We start from the raw sequence: 22,230 nt of genomic DNA on the forward strand, positions 1-22,230 counted from the left end.
TATTTGACCATACTATTAACTGTTGCTAGGCACTTCACAACTAGCTTCCTTGCTTTCTTTTAAAGCATTCACCTTTCGACATGCCCAATTTGTTGCTATTGGCACTACTTTGGCATTTGTGTCCACCTCAATTTCCTCAACTAAATGAATTTGAATGACTCTCCTACATGAGGACTCCATAGATGGAAAGATAAGATGTGTCAATATACACCTAGATTACGAAAACATATTAAATTTAGAAGAGGTAAGGAAACAAGAATATATAACTCCCATTGGAATCTCCTCCTCTTTCTCATTGTGCCTTCAAAGAGAATGTAAGTAAAATACTTGATAAGGAAAAAGAAAAATCACCAAATATGTCATCCTTAATATGCCACTAAAGTATACTTAATTTAACTAAAGCACACTTGAAATAAAATGCCTCAAATAGAGAAATTTAATGTCTATCAATGGCTAATGATGGACCTTTGAGTTATGTCAAGGATATCTTGTCCCAAAGCTAATTGGGTCAAGGAAGGCCTTACTATTTAGTGAACACGGTCCTTTAGTAGAGCTCCACCTTTTCCCCTTTCACTCCTTTTCCTATTATTCTCCTTCATGATATAACTCAAACTACCCACTTGGACAACCAAACTTCATTATCATTATCCACCATCATCTTGGATGGGACATGGAGTGGTGATATCATGAACATGGAATACGATGTCATGCGACCACATGGTCTATCATCCCACCATGTGCAAAGAGGACGATGGAGCTCAATTTAACATAGCAATTTCATTGAAAAAATTATTATAATTATTAGTCTCCAATGCTCTGCTATATTAATTGAGTTTCAATTTTATCAAATGAACCCAAAAGCCTAATTACCTACCTTTGCATTGTAATCTAAGACTACTCTTATATCACTTGAAAATTTCAACATTTTTGAGCATCCAATCCTCAAGTTTGAGAATAGTTTAACCTCGAGAGTATTGGTGGTTCCCAAATTAAAAAGATCATCGATGAAAGTGACTTGATATGGTACATATAAACAATGATGTGCTACAAATTTTTTTAAAGAAGGATTATGAGTGCTTTAGGGATGTATTAAGATGAAATCACAATCATTCCATTCTATAATTTATTGCCAGTGTTATTCAATGATCATATAGTAGTTTTGGGCATTGTTGGAGGACATTTTGTTCATGGTTTGACACTTCAACAAACCAAAATCAATCAAACATTTCCTTCATAGTTGTTCAATGCATGGTTGTAATGTCCCCTAATAATAATAAAAAAAATAATAAATAATATAATATAATATAATAAATGATAAACGATAAAGAAAAGATATTAATAGTAAATAAATAGTAAAAATTAAAGAAAAGATAATAATAGTAAATAAATTATAAATAATGAAGAGAATATAATAATAATAAATAAATATAATAGTAAATAATCATACTGAAGTTCTAAATAAATATATATAAAATTGAACTATAAAAGTAGTAAAAATAAGTAAAGTTATCAAAATGTAAGATAAAATAAGAAAGAGTTAAACTAAGAAAACTATAAAAATAGTAAAAATAACTAAAGTTATCAAAAATAAAAAAGGAATAAAATAAGAAAGAGTTGAATTAAGAGAAATATTAAATTAAGTAAAACTTAAAATAAAGAAATAACAGTTGCGTGTTCACACATGAAATATGTGCATGTGGACCATTTCCATGGTTTGATCTATTTAATGGATGATGAGGAAGATGATAGACATCATTCCTTCATCTATTCTCTTGGGAGAAAAGAATTGTGAGACAAAAGATTCACTCGTAGTAGTACGTTGATTGAGGGCTCAGGGCTAGCCAACTGTAGAAAGACTATGTGCACCTGAGCCTACGGTTGGGTGGAGAGTCATCCCCAAAACTTTATTGCAATTAGTGGGATTCAAATAGCGCTCAACTATAAAATTATAAGGAATGTCATTGCTACATGTAAGTTGTCTTTACTCATATTTCTCAAAATTATATGCTAATTAGTTGAATAGAAATGTGTTGATTATAAATCACATAATTGATCTAATTAGTTGTATATTTAAATTGTGGATTGTTACATATGGCATCAGAACCTATTAATATTTTTAAAATAATAATAAAATAATATTTAAAAATTTAAAAATCTGACCAAAATTATTATTTTTAAAAGATCTATAAAACTAGAACAACACCTCCAAAATGTTATTTCATAACTTCATACAATTTTGTATTTAATCTATATTACAAATATTAATTACTATATTGATATTTTTTTAAAATCTTTACCAATTTTATTGTTTTCAGCTTTCAAATTCCATCACAAAAGCATGGAATTACATATTTCATTGTATTTATATAAATATAGTGGAATGATGGGGATACAATAGAAACATGAAATTGCATATTTAGATGTATGTATATAAATACAATGGAAGATTAAGGATACAACCTATTTTTGGTTATGGTATAAAAATATTAAACAACCTAGAAGGAAATTGGGTAAACAATGAGAACGATTTTCTGATTAGGACAATACATGTTGGTTTGACATGAAACAACTACGTGGTGTGTTTCATATTGACAATTTTAGGTACTTAAAGTAGTCAATAATATCCATCCAAAGTCCCTCGTAGCGTCATAAGTTGGCATTTTGATTTGAAAGGTTTATATAAACAAGGGAGCCACTGTCGTAGTGGTAGTCCCTGCTGGGCTTGAGAAACTCCAATTCGGTGTGCGGTATTCATATCGAATTGATTTCCTGCCACTTTCTTCAATTGTGTCTTTCCTGTTTCTTTGACTGTGTATTCTTTTTCACTTCTGGCTACCGCTATGCATTGAACACACATCTCTAGCCATGGACTTTATATCTTTAGATTGGCTCTTAGCTACGTGGAACACTTTTCCGGACATGGTCTTCAATTCTCTGGATCGGCTCTTGGCTGCGTGGCAAGGTTACATCTTTGAGATGGGTTTCCTTATGGGTTTCAGGGCAAGATGATGACTTCGTTTGTCACTCTTTCAAGTGATCGTGTCACTTCTGGATTGCATCTATTTCTGATCAGTGAAAATGTTGGAATGTACCGAAGAGGTACTCTCTTTGGACTTCTACTCACTAGGGCTGGCGGCTGCACCACAATTACTTTCTGTGACGAAATGTATACGGCTGCTTAAGGTGGCATGTAGATTCTGTACTGGTGATTTTTCAACCATGGCCATCTTCTATGATCCAATAGATACGTCAGAATGTCTTGCCTGCCCTTTTTGTAATGAAATGAATAATGTGGGATGCAGGATTTGTATTGTATTTCGAAGCTGCCTGTGGCTACAATATGAGCGTGTTCATGGTGGCCTTTTAAACTGTGATTTCCCCTTGCTTTTAGTCTAACCATTAATTAGACTTTCATAGCCCTGTCATAAAAATATTTCATGAATTTGTATGTTTATTGCTGGGAACTAATTAAAAAACAAGCCAATAGGACAAGAGGCAATGGAAACCTGAAATCCATCGAGGCAATGAAAACCTGAAAGCCATCATCATGAAAGTGTATGAGATTATTTTATTTTAACATAACATAACAGTAAGATTCAAATGTACATTATTTTATATCATTTTTAAAAATAAAATATCAGAGTTCACCTCCAGCGTGTTTTACGATACTTTCATAATTTTTATAATTCTTCATACTAAGGGTTAAAGGGAATTCTTTATAGTTTTTGTAACACATTTTAATGACGATAACTTGGTTGCATAAATGAACTAAATGAAAGATGATAACGTTGTGTATAGAACACCCGTGGAATAGAAAACCCGGCCATTCAGACAACCGTCGAATAGAACACCCATATTGGGCATTTGGACACCCAACGACAATGGAACCACCTGCATGTATTACATGTGTTGGTTCCTAAATATGTCACAATGAATCTACTTGCTTCAAAACAAGATGTTGTAGCATGCTGTAGCGTTTTTGAGATCTAGTATCGGCAAGTTTTGTGCAAAAATTTATAGTGAAACGTATGAAGTCAATCATATCTGATTAGAGCAAATGCTGTTTGATTTGAATCGGTTTCAGCACGAACCGTAGCTGGAATTCGACAATTTTTGTTTCAGTATGTAGAAGGATTGTTAATTCTGTAGAAATTGACATCCAACGGAAAAATGTAAGCAAACCCTAAAGCTAGCTAGAGCAATTACAGGTTGATTTTGATCAGATTCAGTGCAAATTTGATCTCAGTATGTAACATTATGCGTAACGAGTTGTGCGTGTTTGTTTTTCCATAAAAATCTTACGGAACGAATGGTGTTTTGCTCGGATCAGGTCTGTTACAAACGCTGGTCGGAATCCGAAGAATCGGCCTCTTAGGATGTGTAGTTACAGTCCGTAGGTTTTGTTTTGGAGACTCATTGCTTCGGAACGTAAAGCCCTGGACAATTTGGGATATTTATTTTGTGCATATGTAGAATTTTTGGAATTCTCTGATTGAAAAGTAGGATTGTCATATTTGATGAAGAAATTATGTGAAATTCTTTTAGCTCGGAAACTTTGATTCGGGTTTGCGAGCGGAGGAAGCAGGGTTTAGGGCTGAACAGAACGATCGATTTTGTTGAGAAAACCAATAATTTCTGTCTCAGTCATGGCTCTTTCTGTGGATCGTGAACCGTCTGTATTTTTTGGGTGAGCGCGATTTCATTCTGCTTAACTTTTTTTTTTTTAAGTTTTTCGTGTAAATTTAAGGATCACTTGAAGAATGAATAAAATTGAATCATTAACATTTTTATAGACAGGGTAGTCTGTAAGACCTTTAAGTTACAAATATGCCAATCTTATTTGTTTCTACTGGATAAATTATATCTGTGCACTGTCATCGCACCGAGAGAAGCTAGGTGCTCCACAGCCTTGGTGGGGAGAGATCTTTAACACTTGGTTTATGTGTGTGTTTGTGCAAAGGTAAAGAGACGAGAAAAATAGTAAGTCTTATTCTTTTAATTACAAGAATGTGCCTCTGTATTTTATATATATATATATATATATATATATATATATATATAGATATATATATATATATATATATATATATATATATTAATAAATAAAAACAAATTTGGGAAAATAGTGGACTCCTAGGCTTGCATGCAAGCCACCTGTGTACCATTTTCTTCTTTTGTAAATGATACTTGACCATCCTTCTTATCTCAGAGCGTTGGCCCCAGTCAATCGACACTACATCGTCTTCTCGCAGTGGATGGATTTGTTCTCAGTTTAGCATAATAAAAAATAAATTGAATATGGGTGAAGTAACTAGGTAAAGAGCCTGTTGATAATTCGATTCCTAACTGACTAAAATCTTAGATTTCAATGAGAGTTTGTTAATAGAAAAGTAGAAAAACGTTCAAACAGATAGAAGAACATGGTAACATATTGGACTATGAGCATTAACCATTAAACTTACCTCACTTGAAACGATTCTCACAGTCAATCATATCTTTTTTGCAGCAATTCTCATGCATGTCTTTATGCCTTTTTCTGCAGTATGTAGGATGATTATTGTACATCTTTTTTGCAGCGACAACAATTCTCACTAATTGTTGCATGTCTTTTCTCTATGATATAGGATGATTATTGCAGGTCTTTGCTGCAGGATGAGTACCACAAGAACCTTTTTTCCTATGATATATGATGATTATTGCAGGTCTTTGTCGCAGATAAGTGAAAGTTGAGCTAGATATTTCTTTGCAACAAAAGCCTGCAAGTTTGCAACTAAGCCGAGTTAGAGCGCTCAACCAAGAGGTAAGTACAAAACTGCCAACCCTGCTCTGCTAATCTATTTGAAAGACAATAATAATCTATTGGAAGAAAATAATAATCTATTTAGGTTGCTCACGCTTAAACCTGGCAGGCTACTTGCACATCCTCACAATATCGATGTGCTTCCCTAAGGCACCATGAGTTACCAGAAGAATATGGGTGAACCCAAGGCGTTGTAAGCGAGCGTTTTAGCTACTTCAATGGATTACCAGGTAACCAAGCTACCAACTACCCTTTCTTTTTGTAATCGAACCTTTTTGTAATCTATGGTGTTTTAGCTACTTCAATGGATTACCAGGTTTATAGTCCAAATAACGGTGGAAATGTAGTCCAAATAACGGTGGCAATGTACATGCACTACAGGTCGTGGCAATGTACATGCACTGCAAGTGGCGGGCTTCAGGCTTCTTGGTCGACAACCGTGGCAATCTACATGCATGGTTGTTGTAGGCGGAAAAAAACTTGGGATAAAATCATTTGTCCCAATATTTGGTCACAGAAAACAAACTTTGGATAAAAGCAGTGTCCCAACATTTCTGCAACCGGACTTTGGATAAAATAGCCATGTCCATCGTAATGTGCCTCGAAACAAGTGAGGTTTCCAATAAGAGGTGCAAGTGAAAAGTTTGGTTAAAATTTCATTGTGCGAAATTGAAATGCCCAAACCTTAGCTTAAATTTTGCTGAACAAGGCGGTCAACAACAACTATTACCTGGTCAACGCTCAATCAAACGCTATAGTCCCTAATATGCCGGAGGCAGGGACTAATAACCGTCCCACCACCAACAAATGTTGAATCAGAAGTTAATAAACAAAGACAAAACAATAACGTCTATGGGCAAGGAACTAGCTTTCCCGATTGGTAGTCATATTAATAAAATAGTTAAAGTTATTAAATATTAAAAAGTGTTTTTTTTTTAAGAGTTAGTACATAGGTTAATTATATTTTAGTTACAATATTTTTTAATAAAATAGTTATTTAAACCATTCAAGTTATTAAATATAAATTAGTGTTTTTAAATAATTATTAATTTTGTTCCTTTTAAAATACTGTAGTTATTATATGATATGAAAAAATTCTTTACATTATCAACACAAACCATGAATTATAATTAGAGTACATGTTCACTTGGCTTTTTTACATAAACAAAAAAATTAATAAGTAAATTTAACTATTTTTTTAATCTAGTAGGAAGTTGTCACACTTCTAATGTTGTCAACATTGTAAACATCTAAAGTTTGGTTAGAAAAAGCTGTCAAATTCTAAGTTGTATTGACGAATAAGTGCTCCAGTTTAGTATCTCAACTCTAGATTTGACATATGGACTTGTAATAGCATTTACTATTAAAAGATGAGGGCTCAAATCGAGTACCATGGCATTTATTGTTGCTTTTAACTCTATATAAAAAAAAATATAGTGCGTGACTCCAAAGCAGTGATCAAATTTGAAGGTCTGCTCTTAATTTCATTTAGAAGGGCATATATTCATCGAACTCTTCAAGGATGAAAGATTATAAAAAAATTTCACTTCTATTGAAAAGTATATATTAAATAAACCCCTCATGAAAAAAATTCCATAATGAAATAGTGCCCTTCTAAATCTTAAAACTCTTAAAAATTTAAAGAGTAGCTAATTAAAACACTATAATATCTCAATATAACTTGTAAATAAACAAAAAGAAAATCTCAGATTCCATTAAAAAAGACAAACATATGTTTCCATACATGAAAAGTAGCATTCTAGTCTACCTAATTTAGAGCATGAGGTGTGCTTAAAGATAGAAACATTAACATATCTAGTGTCTCCAATGAAATTCTTTATCTATCATCATTTTTCATCCTGTTTAATTTTCAGAAGCCTCTTTTGCACACTGATGTGGTTGTTGGGATTATTAGAATATCTTGTTATAATTGCATCAAATATGGAAAGCTTTCAAAACGTTCAGGTTCTTATCCACATAGGTATCATGCCATACATATTATTTTTAGGGTATGATTTACAAATAGTACAAAGAAATTCATCCAAAAATCTAGCAGTATCCACTATAGATGATTCCCCAATGCTAATTTGTTCACATAAACATTTCAACTAAATTTTTGTTTGATAGTCTATATGATTCACTTCTTCATAATAATATTGATAAGTGAAAAACTTAGCCACATTAAATACATGCAAATCTATGAATCTCCTATCTAATGATTTAATCACCTTTACAACAAAACATTTTCCCAAAAGAATACAATCATCTAGTAGCCCCGATCTTTTCATATTTGAAAAAATTTCAAACCTCAATGGATGTCAATGTACCATACCTATGCTATCTACAAATTCAAGCGTTCATCTTTATGCTTTAACTAAAAAAGAAGACATGTGCGCTGCATCTACACCAAAAATGCTTCCCAAAAATTGTTTATGAAGCATGCTAATATAAACATCTAAAGTACCGCCAATAGATATAATATCAACATGTACTCTTCAAAATTTTGATTCAACTTATTTAATTCAACGAGCATGTCTACAAGTATATGGATGAAAAATTGCACTTGAAATATTGTTGCCAACTCATACATTTTTCCCCTAACTCCCAATATTTTAACAAAGAATGCATGAGTTTAAGAAGTCTTTCCATGACCTTTCCTTTATAGAGCTGCCTAATCTGATGAATTTGTAAGACCAATAACTTAGTGATTTGAAATGTATGCATTATCTCTCTCCATTTGTCATGTCTTTTAATTGATTTCTCAGGTCGTGAATAAACTTTGTTTCCAAATTTGTTAATATATTTCAACTTTGGAAAATGAGATGAAGCCTCATTGGTTGTTAATGCTTCCCTATGAGTTATGCAATGGATAAATAGTAAATGAGGAGCATACAAATATTAGAAGACAAACCTTCATGAATACCCCTCATGGAAGATGCACCATCTGAACCAAATCCAACAAAATTCATCAAACATGTAACGACCCTTGTGAAAATTTCATGTAATAAAAGTTAATAAAGGAAAAAAATAATAACCATGGTTGTCGAGACTCTTATTCCCAGCTGAATGTTGGGAAAGACATCCTGTGGGTGTTCATTGGTTTACTATGTCTAAGGAAATTGGAAAAGGCAATAGCTAAGGCTTTGGAAAGGAAAAATGGCATTTTTGGCACATTTATTTATGAAAATAATGGAAATTAGGAGAAAAGGAAGGTGAAAAGTAATAGGTTGCATGTGAGGAGGAAAATGAAGTAAAATAATGGAAAATGAAGAAAACAGAGGCCTAATGGATAAAAAGGCTTTTGAGGATCGCTTTTTAACCTTTAGTCAGTTTAGTTTTGGATCTCTCTCATTATTATCTCTCTCTCTCTCTCTAACTCTTGGACACACTGAGTTTTCTTGGAGCACTTTGGAATTAGATCAAGAATGGAAAAGAAGGCAAGAGGAAGGAAGGAACAAGCAAGGAAGAGTGGGATCAAGCAGCTACAATGAGATTCTTTGCAAGTATCGATTTGCATGTGTGTTTTCCTTTCCAGATTTGGAATGCATGGTATTGCATGTGGTTCTTTGTTGTTATGGCATGGGTTTTTCCAGGTGTGACAGTGTTTTCAGTTTAGCCTTGTCATTTCCAAACAACCATAGTATCATGAGGTTCTCATGTTTTGGTTGAGTTGGATTGCCAAATGGATTGGAAGCTTAGTGAAGTGGATCTTCGAATGATAGGACACATGGCCTAGTAACCCCTGAATTGGACTGTGGGTTGCAGTAAATCTAGATTTTGTGTTGCCTCGGTGAGCCTAGGAATCCTTGACCAATGAATGGCAGGATATAAGGTAAATCCTAGAGGTGGTTGCCCTTTATTAGGCCTAGGAATCCTTTCTGGTGAATGGCGGGATATATGGTAAAGCCAAGGGTGGTGTCTCAATTTAGGGCCTAGTGATCCCTAGATCAGACTGTGGATTGTGGTAAAGACTGAGAGACTAGGAGATAGGAAACTTCCTCATGATGTAGGTGGAGAAATAAGGTGTCATCCATGCTTGTTTTTGCCTAGTGATATGGTGGAGATCACGATAAATCTTGTTACTACATGTTCATTGTGTTGGCATAGTGATCAAGTGTGTATTACAGTAAATCCTGGTTTATATTGATGAGGGAGAGGTGGTTTAGCCTTGGTAGGCCCTGGTTTTTTCTTTTGGTTTGAGTCCTGCATTTATGCTTGGAATATGGCACCGAGGTGAATGGCTGAAGAAAGATTTGGCTCAGTTATTTTATGATCAAGTGGAACGTGGTAGTCTCATCCCAGGTTGGATTTTGAATTCATTAATAAAAGGTTCTCTCCTTAATATCTTATGTATAAATGTATTGGTTTATATGTGGATTTCATAGTTGATGTATCCTTGATATTTCTATTGTTATTAGGATGGTTATAGGCATGTATTATGATAGTGATGATGTATGGATTTCCTCACATTTAGATTTTTAAATGAATGAATAATGTGTCTATGACCAAATAGATGATAATGCGGCTAATGATATAAGGGGACATTGATTCTTAATGATTCTCAGATAAGTATGAGACCCATATGCTTAAATCTATTGTTTACACCTGTAGATTACATATTTGTGACATGTTTGACGAAATGCCTATCATGGTTAGTAGGGGTCCAGTCAAGGGCTTGTTTAAGTAATTGCATTTGTATCATAATTCCCTTGTTATCTTTTTGTTCTGAAGGTGTCATTTAGTTTTGGTAAGTGACCTAGGCTCTGGGCCTGAAAAAGTGGCTCAAATCCTAATGACGCTCGCACAAATCTAAGAAAAATAGTCCCCCAATGTTAGCATACCATGCTATGGGAGTGTCCAGAACCTTTTGGATGCATGCATGCTCATATCATGTGAGCGTCTGGGGGTTAATTGGTCTAAAAACTCAGTGGGACCTAGGAACTGGTTACTTGAGAGGTGGGGATGGTTCCTAGCAGTCATGTTGTTGTTGTGGAAGGCATATATGGTGTGCTTCCATCGGTTCCACTTCCTTAACATGACCTAGGAGGTTGAATCAGATCATAGTAGCTTCCCGTCACATGTTTACTTTGGTTTGCCAGTTACTTGGGTTGATGTGGGAGGAGGGTGTTACAGAGTGGTATCAGAGCATGGTTCACCCTTAGACTAGATGGGCGGTGTGTTTTTATCATGCATTCATGTCAGTTTCACATTTGTTAATCATCCTTGTGGTCTATGTGCTTGTTGCATATGCATGGTGTTGGTCATGGTTGTAGTGATGTCACGATGTGAAAGAGGATGTTGTTGTTGTGAGTGTGTCGTCATGAGTGTATGATTGGTTACATATTTTTATGCTTGTGTATTGTGTTTTTTTCATGCATGAAGTCAGGGTATGTGTATTCGATATGGTCATGCATCGATGACTAGACTCTAGCTAGAATGATGGTTATATGGTTATGTGCTTATGTGTTATATGTATATATGTTGTTATGATTATGTTTTTACATGTATTATGTTGATTGGTGATCTTGCAGATGAGCCATCCTCCATGAATTTTGCTAAGGCACATTGGTTTATTGTGATTTGGTTTAGATGACATAGTATCCTTTACAAGAAAGAGATCGAAATGGCTAGCAAGATGATAGACTACAAAGGTTCTCCCTATGAATCAAATGAGTAGCGTGGTGTTGGGCACTCTTCTGATTTAATAGATACATTGAGAAGCTTGAAGGAAGAAATAAGGAGTTGTAAGGTGGATAATGACAAAATCATGCAGGAAAAAGAGAAACAAGCAGAGGTTAATGCAATACTTCTTCAGAGTTTGTCAGAATTACAGTGATAGGGATCACTTCGGATCAACCATGGATAGGAGGATAGAACTAATGGGGCATATGGAAGCAGGTCTCATGGTGGTCACATGTCGGATAGAGATGACATGGTTAGAGATGCCATATTGTTGGATACTTCGGATAAGAGAGGTGATGGATACATGTATTATTCTAGTTTTGGTTCTGATAGGAATCATGATCGTTATCATCCTTACAGGAGGAGTGATAGGGGATACTTTCCGAATGAGTTTAAGAAAGAAAAACCGCCTAATTTTGATGGAGACTTGAATAAAACAGAATATGCAGAGGCTTGGATACTTGGAATGAGAAAGTTCTTTGAGTTGTAGGAGTACACAGAAAACATGAAGGCCAAAATTGCTATCTTCAGCCTGAAAGGTAAAGCAGATATATGGTGGGAAGATGTGAAACGTGTCAAAGACATTAGGATGGAGGACATGAGTTGGCATGAGTTTAAGAGGTTGTTCAGGAAGAAGTATTTCTCAGAAAGGTACTACGACATTAAGGCCAAAGAATTCTATGAGCTAAAGATGGGATCGATGACAGATGAGGAGTACAAGACCAAGTTCCTAGAGCTATTAAGGTATGTACCATATCTTAAATATGAGAAGGCTAAATTTTAGTGATATGTTAGTGGTTTTTCATTAGCATTTAGATATTGGATTGAGTATGATGAGCCTTGATCACTTGAGGAAGTTATTGGGAAATTGAAGCATTTTTATGAACAGTCAAAGCATAAGAATGAATCGTAGCAAAGATGGAAATGGAAGGAAAAGGATATAGGTAAGGGTAAATGGCAACTGAAAAGAACAAGGCCTCACAATGCAAAAGAGAAAGAAAATGTGGCACCAAAAAATAAGTATTTCTCATAAATGTACTATGACATTAAGGCCAAAGAATTCTATGAGCTAAAGATGGGATTGATGACAGATGAGGAGTACAAGACTGAGTTCCTAGAGATATTAAGGTATGTACCATATCTTAAAGATGAGAAGGCTAAAGTTCAGTGATTTGTTAATGGTTTTCCATTAGAATTTAGATATTGGATTGAGTATGATGAGCCTCAGTCACTTGAGGAAGTTACTGGGAAATTGAACCATTAGAACCAGGAGTCTTACAATGAAAGAAGAAAGCCACATCAAATAGGATGGTGACAGCTACGCAGACAAAGCATATTTGCAGGAAAGGGTGTGTATTATTTGCAGTCCATATCTATAATGACAGAGGAAAGGAATCTAAGGATGCAAATGTTTTGAAAAGGTACCCAGTTCTACAACAATTTTAGGGTGTGTTTCCAGTAGATATTTTGGAGTTTCCACCTCACAGGGAAGTATACTTTTCTATTGAGTTAGTTCTAGGGGTAGCTGCAACATCAAAATCACCTTACAGGATGAGCACACCTGAGTTGTTAGAGTTGAAGTTGCGGCTGAAAGAGATGCTTGAAAAAGGATACATTAGGCCAAGTGTATCACCTTGGGGCGCACCATTATTGTTTGTGAAGAAGAAGGATGGTACCCTTAGATTATGCATTGACTATAGGCAGTTGAAAAAAGTGACCATCAAGAAAATGTATCTATTGTCGAGGATCGATAACTTGTTTGATTAGCTGAAGCGAGCATAAATGTTCTCAAGTATTGATTTGAGATCCAAGTATCATCAGGTACACATCAAGGAACAAGACATTTACAAGACAACGTTTTGAACTAGGTATGGGCATTATGAGTTTGTTGAAGTTCCATTCAGTTTGGCTAATGCTCCAACTACCTTTATGTTCTTGATGAATAGTGTGTTGTGTCCGTATTTGGATAAGTTTGTTATTGTGTTCATTGATGATATATTGGTATATTCTAAAAATGAGGAAGAGCATGTTGAGCATTTGGCAGTAGTGTTGAGGTTGTTGAGAGAGTATCAGTTGTATGATAAGCTCAACAAGTGTAGTTTCTTTCAGATTGAGTTATATTACTTGGGAAATGTTCTCTCCAAGGAGAGAATAACAGTGGATCCAGAAAAGATAAGAGTCATCATGGAGTGGAAAGCTCCTAGAAATGTATATGAAGTGAGATATTTCATGGGATTGGTAGGTTACCAAAGGATGTTCATCAGGAAATTCTCATAGATTGCTTATCCTATTACATAGTTGCAGAGGAAAGGTAAGAAGTTTGAATGGAAAGAGGAGTGTGAGGCTATTTTTGAGCAGCTTAAGAAGTTGTTGACACATGCTCCAGTGTTAAATATTGCAGATCCAGACAAGGAGTTTGTAGTATGTATAGATGCTTGCAAGAGAGGACTTGGTGGATTCCTTATGCGGGAAGGATAGGTAGTGTGCTATGAGTCTTGGAAACTAAATGAACATGAGAAGAACTATACAACACATGATACTGAGTTGGCAGTGATCATACATGCATTAAAGATGTGGAGGCACTATCTTCTGGGAAGGAGGTTTATACTGATGAGTGATCATAGTGGGTTGAGATAGTTTTTTGACCAGTCGAAACTAAATTCCAGGCAGGCTAGACAATTGGCCACAATCAGTGAGTTTGATTTTAAGATCAAGTACATTAAATGTAAAGAGAACATGATTGTAGATGCTCTTAGTAGGTCAATACAGGTAAATCATATAGAAGCTATGAGTTCCTATGGGACAAATCTAGAGGATAGGATCTTGTAGGTAGGTTAGCAGGATGTCAGGTATATGGATATTGTGCACAAGTTGCATCAGAGTACAGGTACAGGTACAAGTACATGTACAGGTATAGGTATAAGTAGTAGTATAGGTACAAGTAGTGGTACAAGTACAGGTGTAGGTGCACAATATGTGGATTGTCTTACAGCATATGGATTGATCATGTTTAGAGACACTATATATGTTCTAGATAGTAGTGAGATCAAGAAGGTGATCTTGAGGGAGTTTCAGGAAAAACGATATTCATCACCCAGGCTATCAAAACACATTGACGGTAGTGAAGAATTTTTATTATTGGTCGAATCTAAAGAAGTATGTAGAATATTTTGTGGCTAGGTGTTTTGATTATCAACAGGTGAAGGTGGAATGTAAGCACCCAGGTGGACCGCTACAACCGATTGCGATTCCAGAGTGGAGATGGGAGGTCATTTCCATGGAATTTATCGCAAGGTTGCCAAGGAGAGTGAGACATCATGATTCCATCATGGTAGTGGTGGAAAAGTTGACAAAGGTAGCACACTTCATTCTAGTGAAGTGTACATTCTTATATAGCGATGTAACACATGTATTCATTAGAGATGTGGTCAAATTGCATGGTGTTCCAAAGAAAATTATGTCAGACAGGGATGAAAACTTCACTTCCAAGTTTTGGAAGGAGTTGTTCGCAGGTTTGGGAAGAGAGTTGGCTTTCAGTATAGCTTATCATCTGCACACACATGGATAGACAGAGAGGGTCAACAAGATATTGGAGGACATGTTGATGATGTATGTGATGCATCAATAGTGGAAGTGGAAGAGTACCTTCCACTGGTCGAGTTCACTTACAACAATGGGTATCAGGAATCTTTGAAGATGAGTCTGTTTGAGGCATTGTATGGTCAGAGTTGCAATACTCCCATCACTTGGAGTGATCCAGTTAATAGGGTGTTGATTGGACTGGACATGTTGGCAGACATGGAGCAGTAAATGAAGGTAATGAAGAAGAATTTGAAAGCAGCACAGGATAGGCAGAAGAGCTATGCATATCATAATAGGTTGTTCAAGGAGTTCCAAGTTGGGGAAAAAGTGTAGCGGATTAGATCATGTTCTAAGCTGGCTCCTCGGTTTTGTGGACCTTTCAGGATTATTGAGAGGAGTGGGCCAGTAGCCTATCGACTTGCACTGCCTTGGACAGTGAAATTCCATGTTGTTTTCCATGTGTCATTGCTTAAGAAGTACGTTAAAGATGATGATCCTATGATTGATTGGTCGGTATTGTAGGTGGAGCCAGATAGAGAATTCCATTTGGAGCCTTAGTGTATATTGCAAAGAAAGGTGCTCACGCTCCAGAACCAAGCAATCGAGCAGGTTAAAGTGCAATGGAAGCACTTTTGGGTGGGAGATGACGGATTAGATACAGGCTATGTATCCATCATTGTTTACTAGTTGAGGCAAAGAAGTGTTGGTATGATGTTGGTATATGTTTTTGGTACAAGTTTTGGTGATGTTTGGTATATGTACATATGTACATGGATGTAAATACCACCATGAGATATGTTATAAAGCTCCAATAAGTGGTATGGGTGTCATGTCATGTTGTTATGTTGTCATGTTGGTTTGCTTTTCAACAGGATGATCATTGTAAATACTACATCGCGCTATGTTATAAATCTCCATGGGAAGTATGTTCACTTTTTAGTGGTTTTCATGAGGCATAGGTTTGGTTGAACACCGAGGATGATGTCCCCCAAGGGGGAGGGTTTTGTACAATCATGGTGAAATTTTCATGTAATAAAAGTTAATAAAGGAAAAAAATAATAGCCACAGTTGATGGGACACTTATCCCCAGCTAAATGTTGGGCAAAACATCCTAGTGTGGGTGTTCATTGGTTTACTATGGCTAAGGAAATTGGAAAAGGCAATGGCTAAGGATTTGGAAAGGAAAAATGGCATTTTGGCACATTTATTTATGAAAATAATGGAAATTAGGAGAAAATGGAGGTGAAAGGTCACAGTTTGCATGTGAGGAGGAAAATAATGGAAAATGAAGAAAATAGAGTCCTAATTGATAAAAAGGCTTCTAAGGATCAATTTGTAACCTTTTGTTAGTTCAGTTTTGGAGCTCTCTCATTACTCTCTCTCTCTCTCTCTCTCTTGGACACTTAGATATTTTCTTGAAGCACTTTAGCATTGGATCAAGAAAGGAAAAGAAGGCAAGAGGAAGGAAGAATCAAGCAAGGAAGAGCAGGATAAAGAAACTACAACGAGATTCTTTGTAGGTATCAATTTGCATGCATGTTTTCCTTACTAGATTTTGCATGCATGGTATTGCATGGGGTTCTTTTATCTTATGGCATTGGTTTTTCGAGGTGTGATAGAACACATGGCCTAATAACCCCTGAACTAGATTGTGGGTTGTGGTAAAGCCATATTTTGTGTTGCCTTGGTGGGGCTAGGAATCCTCGACCTGTGAATAGCGGGATATATGGTAAATCCTAGAGGTGGTTGCCCTTGATTAGGCCTAGGATATTTGTCGATGAATGGTGGGATATACGGTAAATCCTAGAGGTTGGTGTCTCGATTTAGGGCCTAGTGATCCCTGAATCAGACTGTGGATTGTGGTTGAGCCTGAGAGACTAGGAGACAGGAAAATTAGTCACAATGTAGGTGGAGAAATCCAGTGGCATCCATGCTTGTTTTGGCCTAGTGATCTAGTGGATGTCATGGTAAAGCCTGTTATTACATGTTTATTGTGTTGGCCTAGTGATTCGGTGTGGATTACTGTAAAGCTTGATTTCTATTGATGATGGTGAGGTGGTTTAGCCTTGGGAGGCCTTGATTGGTTCTTTTGGTTTCAGTCCCACATTCATTTTTGGAATATGGAACGGGGGTGAACGACTGAAGAGATATTTGGATTAGCCATTCTATGATCAAGTGGAACATGATAGTCCCATCCTAGGTTGGATTTGGCATTTATTAATAAGAGGTTCTCTCCTTGATATATTATGTATAAATGTATTGGTTTATATGTGGATTTTATGGCTAATGTATCTGTGATATTTCTGTTGTTATTATGCCGGTTATAAGCATGTATTATGGCAGTGATGATGTAAGGATTTCCTCACGTTTTGATTTGTAAATGAATGAATAATGTATCTATGACCTAATAGATCATAATGAAGCTAATAATATAAGGGAACAATGCCTCTTAGTGATTCTTAGATAAGTATTAGACCCTTATGCTTAAATCTGTTGTTTACTCCTGTAGATTACATATTTGTGACATGTTTGACAAAAAGCCAGTGATGGTGTGTAGGGATCCAGTCAAGGGATTGCTCAAGTAATTGCATTTGTATCATCATTCCCTTGTTATCTTTCTTTTCTGAAGGTGTCATTTAGTTTTGGGCAGTGACCTGGGCTCTAGGCCTAAAAAAGTGGCTCAAATCTTCGGGACACTGGCACAACACTGAGAAAAATAGTCCTTGGATGCTGGCATACCATGTTGTGGGAGAATCCAGAGTCTTCTGGATGCATGCATGCCCATATCATGGGAGCATGTGGGGGTTAATTGGTCTAAAATATCAGTGGGACCTAGGAAGTGGTTACCTGAGAGGTGGGGATGGTTCCTAGGAGTCCTATTGTTGTTGTGGAAGGTCTGTATGGTGTGTTACATCAGTTCGACTTCCTTAACGTGACCTAGGAGGTTAAATAAGATAATATTATCCTTGAATCATATGTATACTTGGTTGGTCAGTTACTTGGGTAGATGTGGGAGGAGGGTGTTACAAAATATAAATCCATTTATGCTAAAAGAGTTTTCACTAGTTTATACATACATTAAGCTATTCCATCCTTTATTTGCAGAAAACATATAAACTTTGTTAAACATTGACCTCTTCCTTCATTCGTCATATATGTAATATAAGAAATCAATTGGTGTTCCATAATTTGATCAATTCTTTCATCAACTAAAACTGAGTAAAATGGGCTATGTAAAATATCCTCTTTTAGTTTGTTCCAATACACCTCTTTAACAACTTGAAGAAACTCTTTTCTTGGTGTGGTATTTGTGTATGCAAAATATTCATTTGTTAGAAGCACGTGTGGAGTGAATTTATACCTATTCAAGTCACATATTGACTTATACATTTCTAAAGATAAATCATGTATAGCAACAAAATACATGTTTTCAATCACTGATATAATTCTCTCCTTCTCAACATCTACCGTTACTTCTACATGTTTAGTGATTGGAATAATACTTCTTCTTTCTTTCCCTCCAAAAGTTGTAAAAAACAATTATGAGCTTTTGATTTTGCATGGCCACTTAGACCACTAACTTGAAGAGTGGTAGTTCCCTATTTTGCAAATGGAGTCTCACTTTTAAATTTAACACATCAAGAACATTTTATCCTTTCATTACCATTACAATATTTTACAACATAAGCCCATGGAAATCTTGTATTTCATTTAGATTTGAATATTATTTTTTGTTTCTTTGATGGGTTTTCTCTTTCAACAAGCTCTACACTATTTGATTCATCATATTCATGTAGATGAGAATTAACTTCATTTTGAATATTACATGGTTGATTAGAATGTTGTGCAAGGCCAAATGATTCAACAATTGACAATTGTCTTTTATCCTTCTTAGGACGACCAATAGGAGACATTTTTCAAGATTTACACCTATTAAATAAATAAAAACAATAGAATAAGTAAATACATAAATTAAAAATCCCTTAGCAAGATTGAGATAGAAAAAATTCAACCTTAGCAAGATGCCATAGGATTTGACTATAGATTTCTTGATAAGTTATTCATTTCTTTGTTGACTTATGTTTTGTAACATTCAAGCAAACCTATAGCTTTATGACAAAGAAAAAATGCTTCATGAATTATGGTACTTGGACAACAAATCCATATGGATTCAAGCAACGAATCAAAACAAGAAAGAGTTTGAAAGAGCGTAGTATAGTTGTGGAGTCCAATACCCTTGATATAAGATAGATATTTGTTTCATAGTTGGTAGATTTATATAATTATGACAATAAAAATTTCCACCATTAAAAATGTAGGAAAAAACTCCAACACCCATGCCTGGGATGGAAGGATGGAAAGAAGCTGCATTCAGGGTATCTAGCCACGATGTTGATTTCTTGGGGTGTGGATTCTATGGTTCCCAACATACATTGTGTGACCACAAAGGCTATGATTACTTTAAGGAGTGTTGCATTAAAGAATCCATAGAATGAAAAACCAAATGCTAATGAAGATATGGGGAGGATAATGAAGAATACCAAATAGTCTAGCGTCGAACAATAACGTTCCTTTTGTGGATGATGGGTTGCAGTTCAAATGAAAATGGAAAAAATGGATGCAGGGAAAGAGTTCTTAAGGATAATCGGGTAGGAGTAAGAGCACGTGCAAAGTTGTTGAATGGGTATTCAATGTGCTCTGCCACCTTGTGTTAGGTGTAATAGTACCATGAATGTTTGTGTCTTATTGTTGCGGGTTACGTCATGTTGGTATAAGTTGGGGGCCTCAAGGAAATGTCCCCTAATCATGACATAACTATTAAATCGTATGAGGTCATCTGGACTTTGACTCGTCTCTCCTACGACATTGTCACTAGTTAGAATGATTTATGCACTAGTTTAGGGTCGAAATTCTCGTAACTTAAAAAAGTATTAACAAGTTATTACAAATATTTCCCTTCTTTTGAAATATAGAAATTTAATCTAACCTTTGTAGGTGACAAATGATTTCGATATTTAATTTTTTTTGAAGTGTAATTTTTTTTATCCTTCTAAAAATGATCAAGAGCCCCCAGAAGAGTTGGAAAATGTCCAATTTTAAACCTTGCTCAAGAGATTGAATCCCGCCAAGTTGGAAAATACCCTAACCATTGGTAGAAAATCCACAACGTGGTTTACAAGTTTTGGGAGATGAGTAACTCTTTAAATAAAAATGTACGTTCGTCGTAGAGTCGTCTTTAATGCTTAAGGAGGGCAACAATTTAATCGTGCTTTACTTGGGCAATCGTAACGTTGAAGCTCTGAAAACTTTTAGTCGTCACCACCTGAGAGGTTGCTCAGCTGGTTTATCTATTGGGAAATCAAGGGCTTCGTTGCCATTTTTCGTCTAGATTGGAAAGCTGTGGTGAACATAAAATCTATTAAGAAATTTATATTAAGAAGGCTGTGGTGAACAAAGAAGCCCTTTTCTTAAAGTTATATTAAGAAATTTAATATATTTTATTTTAATGTAACTTAAAAATATAATGTATTTAATGTAACCTAAAAGTATAAAATTTTAAAGGTATGGAATTTGAAATTCTGAATTTGTGAAGGTGTTACGTTCATTAACTCTTAACTACTAATTTAGTTCTCAACTACTCTGAAATTTTATATACTAATTTAGTTCTCAACTACTCTAAAATCTTAGATAGATTGAATCTAAAATTATAAATGCACCACGATAGGAGATAAATTAAAGTTACAATTACCTTAATATTAGCCTCAAAGTATCATATTTGGAAGTTTGATAAAAACTTAATATCATACTAAATATATAATATAAAGTTATATAACAAAAAAAAATCAAATATAATATAAAGTTATATAACAAAAAAAAATCAAATCGTAAAGAGATGCAGAATTTTTTTAGATAGAATTGTACGATTCAAAATTAGTTTCATGTGATCTTTAAAGTTTATTGTTATATTGAAGGTAGAAGTAATAATAATTCTAAGTAAATAACATTTATATGGTATTTTTTAAATATTTAAATTTTATGTGTGTATATGTGGGGATTGTTTAGTTGTATTATTTATTAGAAGTGTATCTTAATTTGTATAAAGATTTATTAAAATTTTGAGTCAATAGGTTACTGAGTGTAAACTAATTATGGATAAATTTTTGGACATCATGCGAATAAAATTAAAGATAGATTTTTTATGTTTATGTAATATTATATGCTATAGTTAAATCTTAATAAAAAATTTATGACTCGTATAATTACTTAATTTTTTTATTTATAAAAAGTTAATATAATTGCTTACTAAAATTGATATTGTTTTATAATGATCTGAAATTAGAAAAGTTTATATGAGCTCCTTTATGAGTATGAATGGCCAAGTGTGGATTAGGAAACTTGTCACATCAATTGATATACCTATTAGTGAGTCTAGTTTAATTTTCTCTTTTATAATTCTTAGTCAATAGAAATCAATTAGTCTTATCTTTCCTAAAGGTTAGGTGAAATGATGAGATCATGTTAATTATTTTCACAACTTTGAGAAGATGAAATTACTTGAAAAGAAACCTAAGGATCATGACTTAATGGTGTAGAGAGAAGTGAATGACTTGGGATAAATAGCATGGATTTAGAGGATTGTTGAGCTATAAGTGGTCAAATTCATAATTGAATTTCTATTGGGTTGTATTTCTTTAAGGACATTGCTTCTCAAGAGGGTTGAACCCCGAAATTGTAATAAAGCCATGACTAACTTATGCGATGATAGTAAAGAAGTGTCTCTCTTTTAATGGCAGGTTTCTTACAAATATAAACTAAGTAAAACAAGAAACATGAATGACGATGGGGAATGACTTGGACGATCATAGTGATGACTCACATAAAACTAAGGTGTCAATATCCACAATTATGAGCTAGAATAATCATAGTTGGCATAGGATGATAAGTGATAGGAAAGGAAATGTTTAAAGTTTAAATGGTCAAAGATAACAATTGAAGTATAAGAAGGAATATTGCTCGAAATTGTATAGGGGGGCATTGAGAAGAATTAGTGTACTTGATTGATATGCACTCATTGTTTCACGAGTTATAAAAAAATATTGAGACTTCATATAAAGCAATTTATCAAGTTTGTGTCGTTAGTATTGAAAGAAGTTAATACAACCACA

This window comes from Pinus tabuliformis, chromosome 2_1, assembly GCF_031772625.1.
Source record: "Pinus tabuliformis cultivar Carrire ecotype Pingquan chromosome 2_1, CPIR1, whole genome shotgun sequence".
NCBI classification, from domain to species: Eukaryota; Viridiplantae; Streptophyta; class Pinopsida; order Pinales; family Pinaceae; genus Pinus; species Pinus tabuliformis.